This window comes from Notamacropus eugenii, chromosome 1, assembly GCF_028372415.1.
Source record: "Notamacropus eugenii isolate mMacEug1 chromosome 1, mMacEug1.pri_v2, whole genome shotgun sequence".
Classification (NCBI taxonomy): Eukaryota; Metazoa; Chordata; class Mammalia; order Diprotodontia; family Macropodidae; genus Notamacropus; species Notamacropus eugenii.
Genome location: NC_092872.1, coordinates 742,453,550 through 742,476,971, shown reverse-complemented (window position 1 = coordinate 742,476,971; position 23,422 = coordinate 742,453,550).

The following is a 23,422-nucleotide window of genomic DNA, read 5'->3' as shown; positions in this document are numbered from 1 at the left end:
TTGTAGAATACCTTGCAAACCTTAAAGTGATATAAAAATGCATCTTCTCTTCCTCCTTCTTCCTCTTCCTCCTCCTTTTCCTATTCTTCCTTCTTATTTTCTTCCTCCTCTCCTTATTCCTCTTTCTGCCCTTCCTCCTCCCCATTTTACACATAAAAACAACTGATCTTTGAAGAGATTAAGTGATTTGTCCAAGGCGCCACGGGTAGTAAGTGGCAGGACTGAGATCCATACCCTCTGCCTACTTTTAGTATTCTTAGTCATAAAAATTAATAAACAGCAGAATAAGTATTCAAACCCAAATCCTCCAATATACTTTAAATTCTACTCCTTGACATGCCATGAGGAGCTGTCCAGCACTAAGGTCTGTTGTTAGTTGGTAGAAAAGCTATTGGATTGCAAGGGAGTTGTGAGCCCTATGCTGACACCTACCCTGGTCTAGATCACTCTCTCCCAAACTCCCAAGTTTGTATGCAGGAAAAGTGCTATGCTTTTTTAATCATGTAAATAAAATACAACACACATTTATATGTCCCTGGTTTTTATCTTTTTTTCAATGATTCAGCCAGAATACACACCCACTGAAATTGGCCTTGATAGAGATGACACCTGGTTATTTTATATTTTCCTGTTCATGCATATTTCCATTACTCCCAGAGGTATGCCGCATGGTCCTATATCCATCTGGACTGACGTCAAACATAAAACACAGTTGGGTGAAGCAATGGCTAGAATGACCATATCTTTATACTCCAAGGGGCACTGCTTTGGTGGTATAAACTCAAGTTGTATGTTTTTAAAGCAGAACTATGGGCACTCTGACATTTTAAGTACCTAGGAAACAGGTGTTATCTTTTGCATCTCCTAAATTTTCTCACTAAGCATCTTGAATCTCTTAATTGGTTGGGAAATGTAAAAAAGGGGGCTGTCCCATATTGTCTCAGCATTCAAATCTGTTACAATCCTCTCTTATATGGACCTGCAAATGGTTGTTCATCATGTGCATACACTTAGGTCTAAGGTAGAAGTACTGACTGCTGGAATGTAACGAATGTAACAAATAAGAAAATCTCTATATGTAATATATGTGTACATATATATACATTTCTTTGTTACATAGATATGCACTGTATGCATTATATTTTAAATTATTTCATGATACATTATCTTAAGCATGTATATAACATATATCTATGTGTGTTGGATATAAATAATCCTGACATTAATTAAACTTTCTTGTAAAGGAATGTGCCTTGCATGTATATCATATGCCTGTAATCACAATTCATGGTTGACTTAATAGTTACTCATTTGAAATACAATTTTCCCCTTAATACAGAGCAAGACTTACTGCTTTGGCCAACAGTACTAGTTCCATAAATTCCATTTTAAGATGTAAAATTATTTCCTAGAAGAACAACATTGAGCAAAGACTTTAACAGCCACAAACACCAAGAGAAAATTTATTCATGAAGGTTAAGATAAGAATATGGAATTAGATAATTAGGATTTCCTTATCATTCAAAACTATGGAACAATGGAGAGAAGGGAGAGAAGAAGAAAGGGAAGAAGGGAGAAAGGGAAGAAGAGAGAGAGGAAGGAAGGTTGTTTTTTGCCCTTCATTTTTAAGAGGATCAAAGATTTCATGGGTGATGTCTTGACTTGCACATGAATTGGATTTAAGTGAGGCAGAGTTGCCCAAAGCTGTCAGCCTTACTTTCTCTCCCTGAGTCATTGAGGTCGAGTGGCAGGATTAAAGGTCAAGACCATAGGCAATAGACCAGGATGCAGCAGAGGACCTTGTATCTTCAACGCCTAACCAAGTGCCAAGTGCTTCATAGCACTTGCTTCAGTCACCTTCATGACAACTGGAAAAAATTGTTCTCATACACCCATTCCACCTGGAAAAGTTCTTGTAAGCTTGGAGTAGACAGCCCCCTAATTCACCAATGAGTTTGAGACCTGTCAGTTACCGTCAAAAAAGGAAGGGGGAAGGAAGTGAAGAAAGAAGAAAGTGAGGAAAAATAAAGAGAAGGAGGGAGAAAGAGGGGAGGAAGGAGGGAAAAATGAAGGCAGGAAAGAGAGAAAAAGTGAAAGAAAGAAAGAGAGAAAGGAAAGAAAGAAAAAGAAAGAAAGAAGAATGGAAGGAAGGAAGACTGAGCTACTGTGGACATGTTTCAGTCTTTCTTGACCACACATAGATAGAATTTTCTCCTTAGTCCTCAATGTCTTGTCTATCTTAATCTACCTTAAGATCACATTAGCCTTTCTTGGCTCCTGCATCTCATGCTGTGACTTTATCTTGCACTAGTAGTCCACTAAAACCATCAGATCCCCTCACCCAGACCACAATGCATTGCTCTCTAGCCATTTCCTCTAACCCTTGTAGCTAGATTTATAAACTATTAGAGTTAAGAGGGACCGTGGAAGTTATCATTTACTTTTGCAGTTAAGGAAATTGAGAACCAGTGAAGGGAAGTAAATTTCCCTCCTTTGCTTAGTAGCTGGTAAAGACCCTAGGGAACTTTCCCCCTGCCTTAACAAAGGACTTTTGAAAAACTTCTGTGTCTTCAGAAAAACGTTAACTGACTGAATGTTTGGCAATAAGTATTCTGCACATATCATGAAGTTAGTGAGAATTTTATCCATCAATTTGATAGCAACAAGTCCTTTGCAGAGTTGCTAAGGTTCAGGAGTTGACAGTGGAATATGTGCATATATTACATAGAGAATGGGCCACAATGCTGAAGCTCCTTTTGAGACAAACCCAATGTTCTCTCTTTCTCTGTTTGCAATACTTATACATTCAGAACAGTCTTATGGTTGCCATTCTTCTGACTAAAGGAAGTTTTGTTATTCTGACTTGACTTAGTTTTTAGCTGCCACCATAGTGGCCGTTATGGTTGTCTTTTCAATAGAACCCAAGAGGTTATTTTTAACCTTATCTACCATTTTCATTTATAGTACCCTTAATCAAATTAGTTGTAGTTCCAAATGCTTAGCTGGCAATAAAAGGTGCTTAACATATGCTAGCTGATCTGCACAATGATGGGACGATAAGACGCCACTCATTCTCACTGTAGTACTTTGGACATATTGAGCTCCATGGTAGAGTCCCCAAATCCACTGGCTTAGAACAGCAGCTTACTTATTGGTGGAAAACTTGTCTTTTCAAACCATCTGGCTTAGAGTCACCAGAATCGCTCCAAAGTCTTTTGGTTGTCCCCTAATGTCCTATTCTCGGAGGGGCCACACCATTTAATTTCAGAAATGGAAAAATCTTGTCTGACTTCCAACTGTCAGTTTTCAATACTTTATTTTAATAGCCTATTTATAAAACCCCTTGGAGACCAGGACTGAATAAAAGGGATGACAGTATCGTCACAGTGGCCTTAATCATGAAGTAAACAGTGCTATGTGGAAAACACATCTGCCCCACCTGGAATACTCCATGTATTTTCCTTTTAATTTTGACAGCACTGCCAAGTAAAACAGCTTGTAAATCACCAATTCATCATATATCAACTTGTTCCTAAATCAATATGGAGCCTGGTTTTATTGCTTCCTCCCCATTCCCATAGCAGAACTGGCTCAAAATGAAATGTCTTATTGCTGGAATTGGAAAGTCATAGAAGTACAGCATGTACTCCACCCTAATGGAATTGAAATCAAAGAGGTCTTCAGAACCATCTGGATTAAAATATGTACTTTACAGGGGAAACAGTGGGCCCCAAGGAGGAGGAAGGACTTGTCCAAGGTCATACCACATGTCAGTGGCAGAGCTAGAAACTGCAGAATAGGCTACCATAGTTCAGAAAGGTGACAAAATGTCTTTTTTCATTCTTAGAAACTTCGCTGTCTTTACTCAGTTCAACTCATTTTCTGGTAATACATCTGTTGTTTGGTGTTTTACATCACTATTCCTATGCACTGGTGTTACAACACAGGCCACTAAACTGAAAAAGAAATTGATTATACACACACATACACAAACTCTCTCTCTGTCTCTGTCTCTGTCTCTGTCTCTCTCTCTGTCTCTGTCTCTCTCTCTCTCTGTCTCTCTGTCTCTCTGTCTCTCTCTCTCTCTCTCTCTCTCTCTCTCTCTCTCTCTATCTCTCTCTCTCTCTCTCTCTCTCTCTCTCTCTCTCTCTCTCTCTCTCTCTCTCTCTCTCTCTCTCTCCCTCTTTCCCTCCCCCCCCTCTGTATGATTACTGATCTGAGAGGCATCCTTAAATTAGCTGTCTGGCTCTCTGTCCATAGACTTCTAATTTCTGAGTAAAGATTAAAATTAACATAAATCTACAGAAAGACTAAAATTAAAACTACTCTGTTCAATGTAAACAACTCCAAACTGACCCATTTAAACAACTTTTGATGTAAAAAATCAGATTGGGGCAGCGAACAGGACATTGACAACTGTCACAGTGTTTTCACACAGATGTTAAATTGATGTGTATCAGTTGTAATGTTTTGTTGTTCAGTTATTTCAGTCACATCTGATTCTTAGTGCCATTGTTTGGGGTTTGTGGCAAAGAGGGTTGGGGTTAGAGTTGGGTCTGTCATGGTTCACCATTTACTTTTCCAGAGTAATAATAAGGGAACTGAAAGAAGTAAAGAAATGCACTAACAAACCTTGATATTCCTTGGTAGACAGAGTGATACAGTTACAGCTTAGAATATTAACTTGTCTGTAAAAATCTTCAGGAGAATATTGTGGAGGCTTATGAGCATTATTGTCATACAAAAGAGAAACAGTTTTAAATAAAACAAGTTGAAAGGAAACTTGGCAAAGCATCCAACTAAGTAAAATCATCCAAAGAAAATTTTGAGGTGATGCTGGAAGGACAACAACAGATGAAAGGAGGAAAAAGTCAGTGAATATAAATGCACATATATGTGTATCTATACATTATATATGTATGTGTGTGTGTGCATGTATACATGTACATGAGCCCTATAGATATGTTTTTCTAGATATTCATATTGTAGATACAGGATAGATGGAAAGACAGATGATGAAGAGATGATAGAAAGAAAGAAAGGAAGAAAGAAAGAAAGAAAGAAAGAGAGGAAGAAAGAAAGAGAAAGAAAGAATGAAAGAAAGAAAGAAAGAAAGAAAGAAAGAAAGAAAGAAAGAAAGAAAGAAAGAAAGAAAGAAAGAAAGAAGGAAGGAAGGAAGGAAATGTTGTTCAATGCTATCTATGGGGATTTCTTTGGAAAGATACTGGAGTAGTTTGTCATTTCCTTCTCCAGTGGATTAAGGCAAACACAGGTGAGGTGACTTGCTCAGGCTCATATAGCCAGTAAGTGTCTTGAGGCCAGATTTTGAACTCAAGTGTTCCTGATTCCAGGCCTAGTGCTCTGCGCACTGAGCTACCTAGCTTCCTCCGGATAGACAGATAACTTCTTTCTACTACTAACAGCAATTCAGCTTCCAATCTTTGATTCTAATGTACTAGCCTGGGATGTACTCACAGAGGAGGTAGAAATAGAACTAGCATCACCAAAGCTAGGGAAACAGCACGACTAGAATGAACATCTGCAGAGGAGGGGTCTGTGTTGTGTTGAAAGTGACACAATGGTGAAGTCATTGTCAAGTTCAGGTCAAGTTACTTAAAAGAGCAAAGAAAAACTTTACAAATGTAGAAAAAATCTCAGATCTTAATACAACAAAACAGTGATCAAGATCACATCAGTAACTCCTGAATTATATCTCTATATTATCTATTTTCTTTATCATGATAGTGTATGAATAAATGAAGGACAGCATTGATGAGACTGATGAGAGCAATAAGGAATATTTAGGATTTCATAAGTGATATTCCACAGTAGGCCACATCTTAGATCATGCAACTGAATGAAAGATGTGGAGAATGTGAAGATGCTACTGTGTTTATTGCTTATTGATGACAAAAGTGCTTAATAAAAGAGAGTAAAATGTTGCCGTAAATAATCTTTCTCAATGATTTCAAGGTCATTCCCATGCACATTTCAAAATTATACAAGATTCCTGCAATAGTGTTATTCAGTGAACCTCTGATTGTTAACATTAAATGAGACCTAAAATAGTGAGATGTGAGCTCATTGAAGGTATTCATCACTGCTGCAGAAACCCATAAGCTCATGAAATAGTAGCTAAAGGAGATCTGAGAGAACATAGAATCCAACCTTTCCATTTAGTGCATGGACCACTGGACCTGGAGTAAGAAAGACCTGAATCCAAATCCAGCCTCAAACACTTACTAGTTGTGTGATCCTGGCCAAGTCACCTAACCCTGTTTGCCTCATATAAAATGAGCTGTAGAAGGAAATGGCAAAGCATTACAGTATTATTTTTTTTTAAAGGAAAGGAAAATGGGACTCAGAGAGATCAACCCAAAGTCACACAAATACTAAGCATCAGAAGTAGGATTTGAACTCAGGACCTAGTGGACTCTTCCTACAATCACATGCTGTGTAGGTTCCAAGATCATTTATGCACAAAGCAATGATTCCTTTGTTTCTGTCTTGTGGACCTCACTCAAAAGTTGCTTAAGCAAAATGATCCAACAAAGAAATCAGTATTGAAACTGACATCTTCAAGAGTCTAAGCCGACAGTCATGAAGCACATGTGAACAAAATAGTGCCAGGATCCGAATTCAAGCAGAAAAATTTGATGTCATAGGTATCACTGAGATATGGTGGGATGAGAACTATGACTGAATTATGTTTCTAGATGGGCATATTCAAAGTAATAAGATAGTTCAAAGGATGTATAACATTATATGTTAAAGAAGTATACTCAGGTTGGTGAATCTAGAAATCAAGGGAAGGGGGAAACATGATAGAGATAATTTGAGTGATCATAAATGTAGGTTGAAATGGAAACAATTTCATTATCTGAGTATGCTATAGATTAAAAATGTCCAACACTGTGCCTGCAACACACTTAAGCATTCTCCCAACTAGATTAAAATGTAGATGGTAAATAATTATATCATAGAGCACAGATAATGCTAGTATGAGTTTTTCTATGTCAATATGTGACATAGAGGGATACTTATTCATTGTTTAGTGGCCCACATTTCTATATGAGTTTGGCCCCACTGATGCAGATGACTTATGCACAGAGAGGAAATGGTTGAGGAATTATGGCATAAGAGTAGAAGTTCATGAAATCAATCAATCAGTCCACCCCAATGAAAGAATCTGCCTTAATCAGATGAGAATCCTTTATTAAATCATTTTATGAAAGACATTAAACTAAGTGTAAAAAGTCCAAATGTAGAAGTCATAAAAGCTATTGGATGAAATGAAATGGTGCAGGTAGGACACTGAGATTGACTGAAGAGGCTTGATCATGGCCTGTGGGGTTTTTGATGAAATAGAAAACCAATTCAGAAGAAATGAACACTTCAATACCTGACCAGTTCAGGGGTGGAATCTCTTCTAGCCAACCCATTGAAAGAGAATAACTTGGTGTGAGGTAGGGATGAGAAGATGAGCCTTGATATCCCTGTCCCTTTGACCTAAAGAGCAGGGGGTTTTTAATTTAAGGAGTCACAGGACTTGGACTTCCCACCAGAATCCTTCTAGCGTCCTCAGAACACCAGTACCTGACAGCAATGGCTTCATTGAGAGCCAAAGAGAAACTGCATATCCAGAGGAATGTCAGGTTTAAGATTCTATAAGGAATTAAGCAGAAAGATACCCTGTGCATCAGTAGCAACTTTATGAGGGCCCCACATAGGGAGCTGTGTGATACCCCATGTGCCACATATCTTTAAACCTGAGTCCACTTTCCCTTAGACTCAGTAGTTACTGATGGAATTTTTGACAGATGTGCTTGTTTTAGCCCATTCATTCTCAGTAAACCACCTTAATATACATGTTTCTAAAAGCTAATTAAATCTGGCTTGCTAATCCATAACATCAGTGGAGGCTTATGTTCCACATGATTAGCAAAACCTCTTAAACTCTCATGATTATCCTTAGTATCATGAAAGGGAGAAGTAGCAGGATGGAGACTATTTGGGAGACCATCTGGCCAACTATCAGTATTTGGAATACTGGGCATAGATACTGCCATGGAGCCTTCACTTCACAGGAAACATCACAAGCCTCAGAATCATAATGAAGGAAACTTCAAGTATCCAGACATCTGCTAGAGATCTCTGTCTGCCAAAGGTAGAGGATTACTTTCTTGACTTTCTGTAATGACAACTTCATATTTCAGAAGTGGAAGAACAAACAAGGGGGAAATGCATTCTCAATTTGACTTTTTTTCTAATAGGCAGAACTACTTACTAGAATGGAAAGGATGGGAATATTGGGGGAAGTGACCGATACTCCTTAGAGTGTGATAGAGGAGAGAAAAATTGAGTATCATCTATGCTCTAAATTCTTAGAGAGAAGATTTCAGAGGAAGGACAGTCAAGATCTCATTAATTAAAATTCTACAAGGAAGTGAATCTAGATTCATTAAAAATCTAGAGATTTTAGACACAAAGTAAATTATTTTGATAAGGAAGTAAAAAGGGACTTATCTGGAGACATAAATGCCGAAACATAGGGGATTCACCAACTGACTTAGGTGGGAGTAAAAGGATACATATTGAAGGTAGAAACAAGAGCTGGTAACAACAGATGGAGAAAAACAGAACAAAACAAAAAACTCTAAAATTTAAACAAAAAAAACCCCACATCACATGGCATTCTAAGAATATTATCATCTGCTAAAGTTCAACCAAGCATAGGGGTAAAGGAAGCCAAAGACTGCAAAAATGGTGCCTCTCCCTCGCCCCAGCTCTGTTGAAGAGGTGGATTAAAGATGGGACCATACTGACTCCTCCTCCAATTTGGGGAGGTCTTCAGACTGCCTAATATTTCCTCTGTTCCCAGCTGTGCTTATGGCTGTCTGGACTCCAATATCATGATTCCTCTACATCAGTTCCTTGAACCTCCTGTATCCCTGGAGCATCCATTGATTTTTGCTGACTTTTCAACCCAGAATATCACTCTTCTATGCTGGCCTCTTTCTTCTATTAGAAAGTTCCTCCAGGGACCTCCATTTTGGAGAGGCTCTCAGATCATCCCAATTTTATTCCCCTGTAAACTTTGCTTCTGACTTTCTGAGGTTCAACACCATGTCCTCCCTACAGGTACCCCACTCCTTCCATCCTGCTTTCCTGCTGTCTTTGTTGTGTTGTCTTTCTCCATTAGACAGATTGTAAGTTACCTTGAAGTCAGGGACTGTCTTTCTTTTTGGCTGTTGTATTCCCCAGTGCTGAGCACAGTTCCTGGCACACAGTCAGTGTATGATAAATGAGGACTGCCTTGCCTTGCTTATTGCTGCTTAAGTTGGATGGGGCAATGACAATTGGCACTAGCCAAAAGGAAAAGCTATCCAATTGTTTACTTCACTTTTTTTCTGCCAATGGGAATGATCTTAGGATAGGAAAGGACAGGAGAAAAAATAGCGAACAGAGAGTTGATGCCCAAGAAAATTAATGAGACAATAAGGTCACAGCAAGCTGCTTATAAAGTCACCATTCCTAGGCTGAAATGTCCAATCTATTATTTCCTTTGTGACTTGGACACATCATATCCCCCACTCTGAAAGCTCTTCATGTGTAAAATGTTGTAGTTGGACTTGATTGCCTTTTAGATGCCTTCTAGCTCCGAACATGTGGTCTCATAAACACCTAGAGTCCTCAACATGTTAATCGAAAAATCAAGAACAGCGGATTATACTTTTATTTGTTAAAAATTAAGTGCTTATTTGATTCAAAAGTTCAAGCATGATGTCATTATAAGGATGCACTAAAAGTTGGAATTCGGAAAGGTTGAGGGGTTTTTTGAATTCACATTAAAAAATGACAACCAAATAAATGTAATGGACAGGAATAGTGGTCATGGGGCTGATCTTTCAGTCAGGGAAGCATGGGTTCTAGTTGCGCTTCTAGCACATATTACCTGTATGAGCATTGGTAAATTGCTTAATCTATAAATGACCAAGATGACTCTAAGACCTAGTTCCAGGGCAGTTGCTTATAAGTTGCAGAGAGATTTTTCACACTGGGAGTTCCTTAGCTAATGAATTCATAGGTATAGATAAACAAAAAACAAAGGAGGACAAGGAGTTCAAGCCATTCCTCTCTTCCTTCCTCCATATTTGTTTCTGTTCTCTACTCAACATCAGCTTTGAAGAACTGAAGACCTTGGTCCTCTTTCTGAGGAATGCTTTGGTGATATTACCTCTTTTTCTGGAGATTCTGGAGTATTTGTAGCATCTGCTTACATCAGCAGGGATATCTGGCCATTCAGTTCAAATTACTTTCATTTGTCAGATAATATTTCAGTTTCCTATGTGTTCAAAGTCATCTGACAGGAGCCCTGGGTTGGCATGAGGGTACACGTGTCTGTTTGATAACAAAGTTAGGTTTAATTTCTTTTTCTCCATATCCATATAAAGGGCAGATGAGAAAAAATAGCCTTTAGAGACAAAGAATTCTATTAGTCTAGAAATTGTGAGTTGGACAATGTCAGGTATCGGTGATGACCATAGAGGAGGTGACAGAGTCTGTAACTGCTTCTAAAAGATGTCATTGGCCCAAAAAGCTATGGACTAAGATATATTTGAATGGTCTCATAGCAAAGCTCACATTTAGCTTAGAAGAATAGACACCTTTTTAGAGCACTTTTAGAGACTGTCAAGTGTCCATGTGTAATATCTCACTTTATTTTCACAAGATCTGATGATCCCAGTACCATTACCCCAATTATAGAGATGATTAACCCAAGTCTCCAAGAGGTTGTCATTTGCCCAATATCATAAATGACTAAAGATTGGACTTGGGATTCAGAGCCCCATTTTTCTTTTTCTTTTTCTTTTTTTTTTTTTATTAAATTTATTTATTTAACTTTTAACATTCATTTTCACAAAATTTTGGGTTACAAATTTTCTCCCCTTTTATCCCCTCCCCCCCCAAACACCAAGCATTCTAATTGCCCCTATGACCAATCTGCTCTCTCTTCTATCATCCCTCTCTGCCCTTGTCTCCATCTTCTCTTTTGTCCTGTAGGGGCAGATAGCTTTCTATACCCCTTTACCTGTTTTTCTTATTTCCTAGTGGCAAGAACATTACTCGACAGTTGATCCTAACACTTTGAGTTCCAACTTCTCTTCCTCCCTCCCTCCCCACCCCTTCCCTTTGGAAGGCAAGCAATTCAATATAGGCCATATCTGTGTAGTTTTGCAAATGACTTCCATAATAGTTGTGTTGTATAGGACTAACTATATTTCCCTCCATCCTATCCTGTCCCCCATTACTTCTATTCTCTTTTGATCCTATCCCTCCCCATGAGTGTCGACCTCGAATTGCACTCTCCTCCTCATGCCCTGCCTTCTATCATCCCCCCCACCCTGCTTGTCCCCTTATCCCCCACTTTCCTGTATTGTGAGATAGGTTTTCCTACCAAAATGAGTGTGCACTTTATTCTTTTCTTTAGTGGAATGTGATGAGAGTAGACTTCATGTTTTTCCCTCACCTCCCCTCTTTATCCCTCCACTAATGAGTCTTTTGATTGCCTCTTTTATGAGAGATAATTTGCCCCATTCAATTTCTCCCTTTCTCTTCCCAATATTTTTCTCTCTCACTGCTTGATTTCATTTTGTTTTAAAGATATGATCCCAACCTATTCAATTCACTCTGTGCACTCTGTCTCTATGTATGTGAGCGTGTGTGCATGTGTAATCCCACCCAGTACCCAGATACTGAAATGTTTCAAGAGTTACAAATATTGTCTTTCCATGTAGGAATGTAAACAGTTCAGCTTTAGTAAGTCCCTTATGACTTCACTTTGCTGTTCACCTTTTCATGGTTCTCTTCATTCTTGTGTTTGAAAGTCAAATTTTCTTTTCAGCTCTGGTCTTTTCATCAAGAATACTTGAAAATCCTCTATTTCATTGAAAGACCATTTTTTCCCCTGAAGTATTATAGTCAGTTTTGCTGGGTAGGTGATTCTTGGTTTTAGTCCTAGTTCCTTTGACTTCTGGAATATACTGTTCCATGCCCTTCGATCCCTTAATGTAGAGGCTGCTAGATCTTGTGTTATCCTGATTGTATTTCCACAGTACTTGAACTGTTTCTCTCTAGCTGCCTGCAGTATTTTCTCCTTGACCTGGGAACTCTGGAATTTGGCCACAATGTTCCTAGGAGTTTCTCTTTTTGGATCTCTTTCAGGCGGTGTTCTGTGGATTCCTTGAATATTTATTTTGCCCTCTGGTTCTAGAATCTCAGGGCAGTTTTCCTTGATAATTTCATGAAGGATGATGTCTAGGCTCTTCTTTTGATCGTGGCTTTCAGGTAGTCCCATAATTTTTAAATTGTCTCTCCTGGATCTATTTTCCAGGTCTGTTGTTTTTCCAATGAGATATTTCACATTATCTTCCATTTTTCCATTCTTCTGTCTTTGTTCTGTGATTTCTTGGTTTTGCATAAAGTCATTAGCCTCCATCTGTTCCATTCTAATTTTGAAAGAACTATTTTCTTCAGTGAGCTTTTGAATCTCCTTTTCCATTTGGCTAATTCTGCTTTTGAAAGCATTCTTCTCCTCATTGGCTTTTTGAACCTCTTTTGCCAATTGAGTTAGGCTAGTTTTTAAGGTGTTAATTTCTTCAACATTTTTTTGGGTCTCCCTTAGCAGGGAGCTGATCTGCTGTTCATGCTTTGACTTCATGTCTCTCATTTCTCTTCCCAGCTTTTCCTCCACCTCTCTAACTTGATTTTCAAAATTCTTTTTGAGCTCTTACATGGCCTGAGCCCATTGTGTGGGCTGGGACACAGAAGCCTTGATTTCTGTGTCTTTGCCTGATGGTAAGCATTGTTCTTCCTCATCAGAAAGGAAGGGAGGAAATGCCTGTTCGCCAAGAAAGTAACCTTCTATAGTCTTATTTCTTTTCCCTTTTCTGGGCATTTTCCCAGCCAGTGACTTGACCTCTGAATATTTTCCTCACACCCACCTCACCTCCTGATCCTCCCAGCCCGTGTTTGTGGTCTGAGATTCAAATGCTGCTTCCAGCCTCAGGGCTTTTGGCGGGGGCAGGGCTGCTATTCAGTATGAGATTATGATCTGGTGCTGAGATCAGGGCGGGGCCACCTCTCAGGCTCAGTTCCCTCAGGGGGTTTATGCACAGACCTTCCGCAATGGATTCAAGCTCCCGCCCGTTTGGGGAGCCCCTGTCTGCAGCCGCCTCTCAGCTTCTACCTCCCGGGGGGGGGCCTGAATTATGGGGGCACCCCACTCCCCTCTCGACCCGCCAAAGAGACTCTCTCACCCACCCCTGTCACCTGTGGGTGGAGGGACTTGTGCGGCCGTTGGAGATCCCGTCCCTGAAGCCTGCTCGGATCTGTTTCTCTCGGTGCCACAGCCGTGGCCGCAGCAGGTCTGGGCTGGGCTTTGTGTCTCCAGAGCCCCATTTTTCTTGACTCCAAGTTTACTGCTCCTTTCACCACACCGTGATATCTCTCAAAAGAATCAGACATTCTGGCTAAGGAAAGTCAGACAGCAAGGATATGTATAATTGATTATTTATCTGTTCCTTCCTTCAATGCCATTTTCTTAGTCCTTATCATCTTACAGAGTTTTGTTCCTCTGTTATATTGATCTTACTTTATCTCTGCCCACCACTGCATACACACAGACACACGCACACACACACATACAGACAGAGACACACAGAGAGAAACAGAGAAAGACAGAGAGAGACACATAAAGAGACAAAAATAGAGTGGAAGATACACATACACAGACATATAATATAAATAGAAGGTAGTCTCAGAAGGAAGACACCAGCAGTGTGTGTGGTAGTAGTCTGATGGGTGAAACTGAGGAAAGATATCCTGAAGGAGATGGATTATGAGACATCTTTAAGGAATATAGGGAATCCAGGAGGCAGAATGAGGAGTGAGAAGATTCCAGGCAGAGGAAATAGCAAGTAAAAGGCCCAGGGTCAGGAGATCCAGTGTGAGGAAGAGCAAGAGGATAATGCCACTTGATTACCAAGGAGAGGGTGGTAAGTAAGGTGTAAGAAGACTGTAAAGGCAGTGGGGAGAAGAGTGTGAAAGGACTAGCCATGTGTACCTCACATTACTCGGAGAAAAAAGAGTTGAGCATCCAGCCTCCAAAAGAATGGGAGACGAGAAGATTCAGAGCAGAGAGATGGTGTAGTGGACAGAGTTCTGGATTTGGAATCATGGAAACCATGATTCAAATCCTGTCACTAACTAGCTTCAGATTCATTTTCCTCTTCCACAAAATAGGGGTTGGACTCTATGGCATTTCAGGTTCCCTTCCAGTATTTAATCTATGTTGTTATGGTCCATAATCCTGCATGTATACAACCTGTAGACTAATGTCCCTAAGAAAGATGAAGTATTCTCATTTTCCTACCATTTCTGCTATGATTATAGATCTAATATGGATGTCCATCAAGGCCATGTCAGCTCTTTACAATAAAGGTCAAGTTTCTCCCCTGATAGTTTCTGGGTCAGCATTTCCAAATTCCCAAATTCTTTGCATATGTAGGCCATAGAAAATGTGATTCTTTTTAAATAAGAATTCTTCCTATCTGATAGATAAAGAAACTGATACTCTAAGAGATTCATTCTCATTCTCATAGTCATAGAGATCACATATGAACTGAGAGTTTCTTTGTGGCAGAAGGCATGTTGTATATGGAGCCATGAGTTTTGAATTCAAATCCTTATTTTTCTACTTAGTATCTGCTTGATTTTGGGCATGTCACAACAATTCTCTGGGCCTCAGTTTACTCATCTGTAAAACAAGGGTGTTTGCCTTAGTGATCTCTTAGGTTCATTCTAGCTCTGTCTATGACCTCAGGGAATCTAGCTAAAAATGTCCGATGTATTAATATTTCCGTGAAATCGTTGTGTTCTCTTATACCCATCAACTTTGGATGACAAACAAATGAGGTGTTGAAGACTGCAATGCATTATTTCTTCTCACACCAGGCATCTCTTATTCAGGTGTTAAAAAATGTCAAGCTATGAGATTTCACCAGCACCTTCCCAATTACAGCAAGAAAACATTTGGCTGTGGAGTTAACCAGAAACTGTGACAAGAAAATGAAGTTACTGAAAATCATAAAACCATAAAATTCAGATGAGAAAAGGAAACAAGGGATTGTTACTCTATGAGTTAATCCATGCGCATTTGCTAAGCCCCAACTATGTGACAGGTCCCCTGCAAGGTGCTGACAAAAGGGAAACAGTGAATACTTTTGATAATTTTATAGACCACCTTTGGGGAGACAAGTTCATATTTGGAATGTGCAATATATATATATGTCTATATATATATGCATACACATATACATATACACATATACATATATACATCTATCTATCTATCTATCTATCTATCTATCTATCTATCTATCTATCTATCTATCTATCTAATTTGAGGAGCAGTTAGCTAGCTGCTAGAAGAGGAAGATCTGGAAAGACTTTCCTCCTGTGAAAGGAGGCGTTTACACTGAACCTTGAAGGAAGCTTAGATTTCTAAGAGGTGGGAGTGAGGAGAGAGCAAAAGACTCAAGTAGAGGAAGGCATAGAACCACCGTTTGATTCCAGAGGGATGAACCAAGGGCAATAAAACCAGCCAAGTGACAAATTTAGTTTTAACATCAAGACTTCTTCACTCTTTATGTAGAGGGTGAATGACCAATATATTAAGGAAAGGATTCTTTTGTGAACAGGAGTTGGACCAGAGGGCAGCTGAAGTCCCTTCCAAACCTCTAAGTCAGTGATTCTGTGACTTGCCCAAGGTCACACAATAAGTTAGTGTCAAACCATAGATTCAAATCTCCAGTTTCCTTCAAGACATAAAGTCTATGCTTTCTCCTACATGGATTCCCTTAATTGGTAGTACTGTCCCCTCAAATTATTAGACATTAACTTCTCTGTTTATGTGTTGTAGTACTGCACCACCACTACTACCCCCAAGTAGAATGTTGTTGTTCAACCTTCATTTTTGAAGAAGACTAAGCACATTATGGCATGGTGTCTTGGCTTTTGTGTGATTTGGATAGAAATGAAGCAGAGTTGCATGAAGTCATCAGCCTCACTCTTTCTTCCTGAGTCATTGAAATCCAGTGCAAGACAAAAGTCAAGATGACTGGCAATGGATGACCTTGGTATCTCTAATATCTGACCAATCATTAAGTGCTCCACAGTGCCCACTCCAGCTGCCTTCATGGCTGTTGGAACAAATCATTCTCATCCTTCCATTCTGCCAGGGGAAATCTTCCCATGCTTGTGGAAGACACTCCACTAACTCACCAATGAGCCAGAGGCTTCTTGGTTACTCTCTTTAAGGGAGGGAGCTATTTTTCATTTTTACTGAGATCTTCAAGACACAGTAGGTATTTAGTTAATGTTACTTGGGTTTGTTGTTCTCCAGTCTCCAAATTCCATCATAAGGATGTTTCAGAGAAACAGAGCAATTCTAAAAAATTGATTTTGAATCCATTTGTCACTTTTTTCTCCTTAGAATGCAGGTTTATGTGAGGCCAAGCTTACAGCAGTCCTGCTGATGGCAATTTTCAAAGTTATTTTGACTGTTTCAGATATTTGTTTTACCTTGTCATGAAAACAATCCCATTTCCTTCCTATCATCCTTCTGGGCTGGCAACAAATGTCTCCACCCTCAATCTGATGAGGAAAGAAGATGTGATCTCAGTTCTGAGCAAAGGATATTGTCACAAATGAGTTCAAATTGAATGCCCCCATTTCCCTGAAGATTTTGGGAAAGTATCTTCTGGAACCTTTGGTAAGGAGGAATTGAGCAAAAGACTTTTTCTTCCAATGACTTTAGAGTCTTAATGTTTCTATTTGATTCTCCTATGCACTAAGACACAAAGATAAGTTGGTGACCCTGTCCCAAAAGTATTTTCTAGTCAACTCCACCATTCCCATTAATTGTTTCCTTTACAGCTAATGAAACAAGAATACTGTTGTCTTAGCTCTTTCAGTTTGTAAAAAGACAAATGCCTTCTGTCTTAGAAGTGAATGTTTTCCATTCATAGCAGGTTGTAACTGACATATCCATATGTCTATATTCAAGATGAGCTAGAGGAAGGAATCCATTAATTCTCTTACAGATCTTGGAGTGAAAAAATCAATCTGTTCACACTATTTTTCTTACTTCTTTAATCTGAAACCAACCTCTCCTCTCCCCTTGGCCACCAAAGGGAATTTATTCATCCAACCAACCACCTCTGCAAGAAAAATGTGATTTAGAGGAATGTATGTCTTATATTTGGATTTCTGAGTTAGTGATTAAGAAGGAATCAAATGTAGTTAGTTACCTATAAAAAACTGAATTGGGTTGGGGAGATTGTTTCTGGGGGCACCACTTTATTTAGCATGGAGAAATGAGTTTGTCCTACTATCTTGACGCAAGCAGAATCTATCAGTCAAGAAGAATATATCACACTGTTTATTGGATGATAGATATAGAGCTCCCAAGGATTTTAGACATCAAGTACTGCATTGACCCCTCATTTTGTACACAGGGTACTTTGCCCTAGAAGAAGATAGGAGCCTGGGAGAAAGTGTGAAGGAATGGGAGTCAGGGACTGTAGCACCAATGTAATATTCACAGCATCTATGGTGGCCATGAATATCTGGGCACAATTCTGAATGTCAAAAGACAATAGACTCTTCACATGGAAGACAGAACCAAAACATTTATTCAGACACCAGGAAGCCAAAGCAATTATAATCTATACACAATAACAATGCAGATGACAACACCTTCCCTAATCCTTCCACGTGCTAGGCTTCCTATAAACTAGCTCCATTTTCAAACCTTTTGACTCACACTAGCCAGTTGCCTGATTGCTTGCATCCTTTCTAGCTCTGATTACTCTCATGACTTACTTCCTCTCAGTTCTTCTCTAGCTCCATCTCTTCCTATTTCACCCTTCCTGCTCCACCCCTTCAGCAAACTCCTCTCGCCACAGACTTATGTGACTCAGGCTTCCATGTCACCTGGGCAAGTCACATGGGCCTATTAATGAATGGTAAAGATCTTCACATTTAAATTACCATTACATGGACCCAGGCTTAAATCTTGATTCTGCAAAGATTCTGCCACTTACTAGCTATGAAACCTCAGACAAGGCATTTAACTTATTCATTTTCAGTTTCCTTATTTGTAAAATGATGAGGTTAGATTACCTAGCTTCTGAATTTCCTTCTAGCTCTAAATATATGAACCTATGATTCTAGGTCAGCTAGATAAGGTCACATTGCTAGGAAACTGACTGAGCCAGATTTTGAATCCATGTCTTCTGACTCCAAGTCCATTGTTACTGTTCCTATAGAAAAATGTCTAACTTTATGAATATGGTGTCTTATTTTAAATCCTAAAAAGAAGTACAAAGTAGTAGATTGAGTGCTGAGTTTGCAGTTAAAGTTTTCTGGCCTCAGAGACTTATTAATTGTGAAACCCTAGGAAATTCACTTCATCTGAGCCTCAGCTGTCTTAAAATAAGAATACTAATAATACATCCTGTCTCCCACAGTTATTGTCAGACTCAAATAATAATGATAACTAACATTTACGTAGTGCTTACAACAAGCTAAGAGCTTTACAATTATGACCTCCTTTTATCCTCACCACAGCCCTGAGAGGTAGATACTATTATTATCCTGATTTTACAGATTGGGAAACTGATACAAGCAGAGATTAAAGCGATTTGCCCAGGATCACGCAGCTGGTAAGTGTCAGAGTCTAGATCTGAGCTCAGGTCTTCCTGACTTCAGGCCAAGTATTCAATCCAGTGTTCTATCTACTTCACCGCTACCTACTTCTTCTAATTAAACAACTAATTAAAAATACATCCCACCTTGACTATCTCACAAAGTTGTTGCAACTGCTTTTGTAGCTTTGAATAAGCTTTTTCCCCTTTCTGGGCTCCAATCACAAACCTGTGAGTTCTTTTTTAGGGTTGTTTACATACGTTTGATATCTACCTGTCACTCATTTCTCACCTGTGGCTCTAAGAAGCTGTTGCATGTGCAGTGGCCACACCTCAGTATAGGATGAGAGTCACTGACAGGCTTCAAACTTGTCAATGAGTTAGAGGGTGTCTACCCCAAGTAAGTGAAGATTTCCCGCAGTGAAATGGGTGGATGAGAACAATATGTTCCAATGCCCATGAAGGTGGCTGAAGCTGGCACTGGGAAGTGCTTAGAGCTTGGTCAGAGATCAAAGATGCCAAGGTCATCCACTGAATCTTGGGCCATTGCCAGTTATCTTGATTTCTATCCTGCCACTGGACTTCTGAATGACTCTGGAAGAGAGATTGAGGTTTATGACTTTTTGCAACTCTGCCTTACTTAAATTCAATTTATGTTCAAGTCAGGACATCACCCCATGATGTTGCAGATCCCCTTGAAAATGAAGGACAAACAACTACAAACAGGGCAGAGGTGTCAAACATGAGACCAACAACTCTTTCATGAGGTCTAAACCCACATAAAATGTAATGGAGAAATATTTAACAAAAATACAACAAAATGTGGAGAATATCACATTTAAAATGAAGCTATATATTGGCAGGGATCTTTAGGTATGGATCATTAGCTCCCACTTCCATTTGTTTGACATTACTGTGTACTAGAAGATGCTTAAAGTCTCTTACAGCTCAAAATTCTATGATTCTAAAAGGTTAAGTGTTGCCGTGAATTGAGTTGAGCCTTGAATGATGGATAGAATGTAAATAAAGAGCCATTGAGAATGGAGGTATGGAGGATATCATGATTAAAGAGAAAAAAGATGGTTGGTGTGCCTAGAGACCTTTCAGTAATGTAGTTTTCCTGGAATGGAGCCAGTGCTCAAGTAGGTAATGAAGCTTGCAACCACTGAGTCTCTCTCAGGGAACACTTGGTCCGAATGTTTATAAATGGGCAATGATCCTCTCTTGAAATACCTTGGATTAGAAGATATGGAAGCATGAAGTCAGTAGCACCTCCTGGAATGCTGTATATGCTTTGTGAATCATTTCTGCCCTGGGGTTGAGACTTATACTGATGACTATGACTGACATGTTGCTTGTCCTTGAATACTCCTGGGTCTGGTCTATTTGTTCCATTTTGGAATTGCAATTAAGTTAGCTGATCAACATCAGTGTGCCTGAGAGGTTCTCGGCCCTTCCAAATGGTATTTCTCTGATGATTGTCTCCTTATAGTCAATCACTCTTTCTCCAGCCATTACACATGAATGTAATGATTTTTGACAATGAACAGCTGTTGGTCATCACATAGTAATCCCAGCTTCAGGATTCATTTCCTCCAATGGCTCTCCTGGGGAAATTCTGAAAATGTGAGAAGTTTCCATTGGGAAGCTCCCTATTTCCATGGCTAGCACCAATACTTATGAACAAGGAATTATTTATAAATAAAAGAAGAAAAAAACAGAGATTTTAAAATACTGTTTTGTCCAGTAAACCTCCATGCTCGCTCATATTATATTTAAAGTTATGATTGTAGACTTACTTTCTAAATAACAAAAGGTTTAATCTGCTCTTGAAAAAAGAATTCCTCATGGTGATGAAACCAAAGATGGTTTGTAAGTACATTGATTTTTATCCGCACAAAATCTATCTGAATGTAAAGTCAGGAGGAAGTTGGGCCTGAGTCCTGACTTTGAAATTTACGGACTCTGTGATATTAGGCAAATCATTTGACTATATGCCTCAATTGTCTAATCTCTAACATGTGGAGAATTATGCCAGTAGAACCTCATCCCACAGGGTTATCATGAGAACAAAATGAGATGTATATAGCATTTTGCAAACCTAAATTATAGTTATTTTTGCTAGTATATTTCCCAAAGATCTCAAAGCACTTCTTATTTACGAAGACATTAATGAATTTGACTAATTCTAGGAAAGATTGAAATAAGTAATATCTTTCTATATTTGTTGTTATTCCTCTTTTTAATGACTCATTAAATCTAAATAGTGTCCTAGAAGATCACACATTTAAGACTGGCCAGTGACCATCTTGTCAGTCCACTCATTTTACAGGTGAGGAGACTGAGGTTCAGTGACTTAACCAATGTCATATAGTTAATAAGCCTTGGAGATGCAGTTTGAACCTAAATTCTCTGAATCCAAAGTTACAGAATCAAATATGCAGATCTTCAGGAAAGCTCAAATGCTATGTGGTCAAACCCTTTATATTACCAGCGAGGAAACTGCCTTGGATATGTAAAGGAACTTGCATGAAGTCCTACTGGTAGTATGAAAGGAAGGCTTTGAATCTAGGTTCTTTGATATAACAGCACTTCAGAACTCTCTCCACTGACCCACACTGTCCCTCTCTTCCTTAAGGTGTTCAAAGCCCTGATATTGATTTCTACTCATGTGATTCTCTCCCCAACTGTGCCTTTGATAAATTGGTGCCATGTGAATCTGCCCTATGCACTTTTGCCTTTCTGGTTAGTGACAATTGATGATAGTTTAATCAGATAAATATGTCAACTATGAAATCTCCATTTCTTTGCTGTCAATTTAAATCATACAGCAAAGACAGGTCTTTATGCCTTAACCCAAAGGAATATACAGGTTTCCAGGAAAGTCTTTAAGAAAAGGTATGCAGATATGGTGGAGATACGAGCTGTGTGAGTCAAGCAGGGGGAATAATTTTTGAGCAAAGTGGCTTTGTAATACTTTGCAGAAAACTTCCAATAGTTGCCATTCCATAGATCTTCCAGCTCAAAGATCTCCACAGTCCACATTGCTCTCGAGGCTGAAAGGCAGTACTTGTCCTTCTGAACTACCAATACCAGGATGCCAGTCAGTTCTCAAACTCCTGCATACATGAAAAAATTATAGAAATTGTTCTTTCCTTGAAGGAATGACTTCAGCTCTCTTGGTCTCAAGTTTCTTTCTGTAAATAAAGAGGGCTAGATGACATTCTCTATGATGGCTTGTCCAGTTTCAAATAGCTAGAGGATGTTTAAATCACTAGGAACTTGGGTAAGCCACACTTTCTGCCCTGCTTCTTTTTGAAGATGACTGATGTGACACAATTGTATTGGTGTCTAATCTGATCATTGGTGCTGTCCATCTTTAGACTGCACCATCAGCATTGACCTTCCATTTGGCTTCATTGACAACTTGACAAGGTCAGCATATTTGCAGACACTTACCAACAGCTGTCTTGGCCTGATTTGTGCTGACTTCCATGGATTCTTTGGATGCAACCACCTGCTGCCTCCAAAACCATTGGAGCGTATCAAAGAGTAGCTGAGATTGCCTTGATTAGCATTTGACAAGAGTGAATCAGTGACCTTCAGCATCTAGTTGGAGTTTTTTTACTTGAAAAAAATGCTGATGCAAATATTGAATGAAGATGAAATTTACTGACACTTAAAAGTATTATATTATCAGACAAACTGGGAAACTCTATGATCTTTCATGGGGGAAAATCATAAATATTGCTGGATCACTGATGATTGTAGAGTTCATTCCTATAACTTTACTCACATGTTGAAATACTCTAATGGGCCTATGAAATGTGGGAACTTTTTCTAATCATGCAAATCACAAGCCCTTCATGGATCCACGTTCACCTATAAACTTAATAAGGTCTTCTACTTGTGTACTTGAAGACTTCTCCCCTACCCCCAACATTACTAATGTGCTAGTAGAGCATGTGGGAGAAGCCCATATTTTTTCATTCACATGTTTCTTTGATGGCATGCATTATCCCAATTCTCCTTAATTCCTTTACTATAACATTTTTATCCAGGTCCCGCCTGCCATGAACCTCTCCATTGCTATTTCAAATCAATATTTCCATTGCTTCCAGAGAGAACATGCCAATGGATTGCCCTATTCTTCCACACACCAAGCATATGACTATCCAGACCCTTTTCCAAACCTCCCTCACTACCATTATCTTATGTGTTGACTCCACATATTAGAAAGTAAGCCCTTTTAGTACTAAAATTGTCTCATTTTTGAATTTGAATCCCTAGCCCTTAAAATTGTGCTTTGGACATAACAATTGATAAATTATTTTCCATGCATTCAGGTACTTTCATTTTTCCATTCTTCAAAGACAGTAGTATTCCATGACTCACAGCTCCATAATACCTTTCCTTTTTTAGAAGAGGAAACTGACCTAGAAAAGTGATCATTTTTGCTCAAGTTCATATAGTTGGTAATCAACATGTCTAGGAGCTAAAGTTCAGGTCATCTGATCCATAAGACAGTAATCTTTCCATAATGCTGTACTGCATTTCACATATTGCATGCTCCATCATCCCTTGGAATAAGCATAACAAGAGGATTATTGACAAATTCACCAAGAATTGCCATAGAGGTCATTTTGCTTATT